The sequence below is a fragment of the Urocitellus parryii genome, chromosome 12 (assembly GCF_045843805.1).
Source record: "Urocitellus parryii isolate mUroPar1 chromosome 12, mUroPar1.hap1, whole genome shotgun sequence".
NCBI lineage: Eukaryota > Metazoa > Chordata > Mammalia > Rodentia > Sciuridae > Urocitellus > Urocitellus parryii.
The window spans coordinates 18330168-18334907 of NC_135542.1; positions in this window are offsets into that span (position 1 = coordinate 18330168).

Sequence of the window (4740 nt, forward strand, 5' to 3'; positions counted from 1 at the left end):
GGGGCCTGCTGGGCTAGTGACTGGGACCCCTGGAGAGAGGGTGGGGGAGCATTCCAGGCACAGTGATAGAGGGTGGCAGAGGTAGCATCTTGTGCTCCACGTCCATGAGGATCTGCAACAGTTGCCGTTGCTTTACAACTGAGTTTGGGGTGGGAACTGGAGCTGTGCTGGGTGTCCTGCAGTGGACCTGGGTGGTGGGGCCAAGCTCTGGACCCTGCTGAGGTATTCTCTTCTAAAACAGGTCTGACCACAAGTCCACTGAGCCCAAGTCCCCAGCCTGTGCTTTGCAGGCAACCAGTTCACATCACAGGGTTTCAGAGCAGGAAGAACCCCTAAACCAGTATTTCCCAAAATGTCTCCCCCATCACCACCAAAGGGGGTTTGTGGTCAGAAGCTAAGGGAAAGGCTGCAGAATGTAGTAGTTCCTTCCTGAAGGGACTGGCGCAGCCTTTAGCATGCTAATGCACGTAACTGAGAGGAGGAGGAAGGGCTTCTGACATCTTTGTCAGTGGAAACTTCCACCCGCTGGAGTGGAACACTCTGGAACATGACCTGCTGTTCCCAGATTTTAAAAAAGCAAAGCTAAGTGTTAAGGGACTTGCCTGAGGTCACACGTCTGCTGCAAGTCAGAAGAGCCCCAGCATTGTCTATCCCCCTCCCCATCTGTCCCACCCCACCCAGGTCACCTCCCAACACCCTGACCACATTCTTGCTCTGTGAGGCCCCTCTCCATGTCACTCCAACAAACACTGGGAAGGTACATTTTGAAACTGAATCTCAGCCGTGCGTCCCAAGGCTCAGTGCACGTTCCAATCGCGGATTGTTTGGAACTACCCAGCGCGGCTCCCGTCAGCAATGATTTATGTGTGGCTCCATCTGTTGGGGAGCTGACAGAAAAAAGGCAATCTAACCAAAACAGTGCCATCGAAGTTCACTGCAGAAACCCTGCTCACCAGGACGCAGCAGCCACCTGCTGGGGATGCAGACCAGGGCCTTTCCACTGCGGTTTGGACCAGTGAGCCCTGGGAGGCGACTTTTGGTGTAGACCCCTCATGAGATGGCTGGTTAGTGTGGACTTTTTAAAAAATCTGTTTGGGTACAATAAAAGCATCCTGCAAGCCAGGCACAGGGGCACATACCTGTTTCCCCAGCTACTCAGGAGGCCTGGGTTGGAGGATGGCAAGTCCAAAGGCCAACCTAGGTAACTCAGCAAAACCTTGTCTTGAACAAAATAAAAAGGGCTAGGGATACAGTTCAGAGATAGAAAGCCACTGAGTTCTGTCCTCAGTACCAAAACTCAAGGATCACGTGGCCTCTCCTTTTTTCCCCGTGGTTCCTGTCTGCTATCTAGACCAGAAAACAAAACAAGAGATGACCCTTCCTTTTTGGACAGAAACATGTTTCTGAGTTCCTTGGTCATTTGTGATGACCCTTGAACTCGGGATCACTGGCCGCTAAGATGAAGAGCACAAAGAAGAGAAACGAAAGGACCCGTAGGATTGCTTGTCCCCAGCTCAGATGCAGCAGCAGGGAAACGGGAGACAGGCCGGGAAGCCCTTATCACCCGACACTCAGCATGACATGCACCGCCAGGCTGCTCGGCCCATCCAGAAGAGGTTGGGCAGGGCGAGACAGGGATGCCCCAAGAAGCCAGAGCCCTGGCTGTCCCCTCCAGCCACCAGCAGCCTCGTTCCACCAGCGCCCCTGTGGGTGTGCTCCAGGTGTTACTGTCTGTGTGGGTTTGGAGACAGGAAGGTTGGTGCCCCTCACAGGGGGATGCTGGGCTGCCTCTTCTGAGCTGGCTTTGTGTCATGCCTCAATACGGCCACAGACAGACAGACAGACATCCTGCGCTGACTTTCATGCAGCAGCAGCCTTACCAAGCTGCTTCCCAAATGAGCACGGAAATAACCTTCGCCCCCAGACCCCGGGGCTCGCAGGCCACCAGGAGTCGACACAGATGCCTGCGGCAGGGGTTGTGTGGAACGCATCCTGTTGTACAGTGTGGCCACTCCACTTAGTAACAATGTAATCTGAAACTTTGTAAGCAGGGCAACTTTGTGTTCTCACCACCCAGCGTAATACTTTTGTGAAGACACACTGATGTTTATTAGCTCAAAGGAGCTGGCTCACGATGTATGCATACTTCAAACATTGTATATGATAAATATATGCAATATTTATCCATTTTTAAAATAACATTTAATTTTAAAAAATAAAATATAGTCAGATACAATCGCACATTGCTTACCAGCAGGACATGCTCTAAGAAGGGGGTCGTCGGTCAATGTCCTCCTTGATGGAGCATCATACATAGAATATACTTGTAGAACATATCTAGTCGACATTACCCAGGGGCATACCTAGGCCACAGGATACAGACTATTCTATACTCAGTGACCAAAAGTTCTTTAGGTGGCACATGACCCACCCAGTACAAATGTATGAGGAAGGTACTGTTTCAATGCCCATTTTAGAGATGAAGAAACTGAGACACAAAGAATATTTGGTGTTTGCCCAGGGCCAGCAGATGGGCAGAATTCCAACCCTGGCAGTGTAGCTACTGAGCCTGTTTGCACTCATTTATCCCTCTGTCTCCCTAGAAATGGTTGAATAATCAATTCAGGCCACAATCAATTCAAGGCTGTCCAAGTACCTACTTCTAACATTATGCTACAACCTTGTCCCCAGGGGCTGGGTGCAGCTCAGTGGCAGAGTGCTCACCTAACATGCATGAGGCCCAGGGTTCAATCTCCAGCACCACACAAAAAAAAAGAAAGAAAGAAAGAAAAATGTCCCCAGGGAAGAGGAAGATGGAAAGAGAAGGTGAAGTGGTGCAGACCCATGCAGAGAGCCTCCTCATGTGACTGTCTGCAACATCACCAGGGCTGGCAGGGCTGGCTCTGGAGGGCTGAATTCTGACTGATGCTTTTCCTTGCACTTTTCTGTGTTTGGAATATCTTTGTTTATAGTGAGCGCGATTTGCTTTTACAAAAACCTTTTGAAAAGGTCAGGGTTTAATCCCTCCCCTGAGGTCTCACAGTCAAGCTGGGACCAGGAAAATGCCCAAAGCCAATGTCAAGGGAGAAGTAAAAAGCCCACCTGGGCTGAGTGGGAGCAGAGGGAAGGGAGGGCACCTGGACTGGGTGGCAGGAGTGGAGCAGGTGGGACCTGGTTCCTGCAGAGGCTGGAGATGGGGCAGGGCCCCATGAGCTCAAGGCCCACAGTTTCTAAAGGTGAGTGAGTGGAAAGTTGTTTCTAGTGTGTTGTTGTTTTTATTGAACTAAAAATGTACAAAATAACACATGGCTCTCCTTTTCTTTCCTCAAGAGCTAGAAAATTGTACAGTGCACACCCAGAGCCTTTCCTGGGAGGAACTAGGCACGGTAGGAGGGGTGAGGGCAGAGCCAGCTCTGCGGAGAAGCAAGGCACACACGTGACCCCCGAACCAAAACACAGCAAAGAGGTTCTGGGAATGAAAACCACAGGTGAGTCAGCACAGGGCGGGGGCGGCCTGATGAGTCCTGCCCCTTCCCACCGTGGGAAGAGGACTTCCAAGGACAGGAAAGCTCCTCTGCCCAGGTGGTGGGCCCAGATCGCTTGGTGGACGAGGGCCAGGCAAACCCTCCCTGGAAGGAGCACAGGCCTGCTTCACCTGGACTCCTTGGCCTGGCCAGCATGCCTGCTTCATCAGGAGTCGCTTGCTGGACGAATGACCGCACACACCTCTGCCTTCCTCTGTGTGAGAGTGAGCCATCCTCTGGACGATTCCCCCAAAGGAGACAACACGCCACAGAGTCTGGGGGGAAGCCATGAGGGGAAGCAAGAGGGAGGTGGTCAGGACAACACCCCCGGACTAAACAGGGACCAATGTGGAGACTCAGAGCACCTGTGGGCCCAACCTGGACTCACTCCACAAGAGTGATCTCAGGTCATCCTCAGTGACCTCACTTTCTATGATAATCCCTGTGAAGGACTATGAAGACCAGAGAGGTTAAGCAATTGGCTCAAGGTCATCCAGTGGGTAATGACAGAGCCAGAATCTGAGCGCAGACAGGCCATCTCTGAATTTTTTACCACATTGTCCTGATGGGTCTCAGTAGACTGTCACGAATTGGTGCTGAGTGAATGCAGAAAGGGTCAGATGTCCAGGCTCAACACAGAACAAAACCCAGGCTGGAGTGGCGTCTCACCCACAAGGTCAGCACCAAGCCTGGGAATGGAGGGGGGACACTGCATTCCAGGCCTTGCTTGCCAGAGGCCAACAGAGCCCCTCACAGGCTTTGTTAAGTGCAAGACCAACGGGGTCCACAGCTCCAGGAAGGTGACAGCAGGGTGGGTGGGAAAGAAGGAGAAGAAGAAGAGAGGTCAAGGACAGCGAGGCTGGGATAGACCACATCGCCCACCACCTGCCACCTGGTCCCTGCTGTGTCTGGCCCAGTGCAAGCTGGCTGGTGCCACGGCATGTCTGGAAGGTTCAGCAGAAGCAGCCAGTGTGCGCGAGGAAACGGCAGGGTCCCGTTGTGCCTGGAGGTCCTCCAGCTGCAGCCACCCTCGAGAGCCCTCTCTCTCCTGCTGAGGTCCAGCTCAGGCCCCTTGGCGGAGGGAGACAGAGGGCAGGTCTTGCCACTCAGATGCCGGCACCTCTCTAGGGCACCAGTGCTTCACCCAGGCCCAAGGTCCCTGCGTGGTCATTGGCAGCAGTCCATGTGGCAACGCCTTCCTCTGGGCTTATCAGAG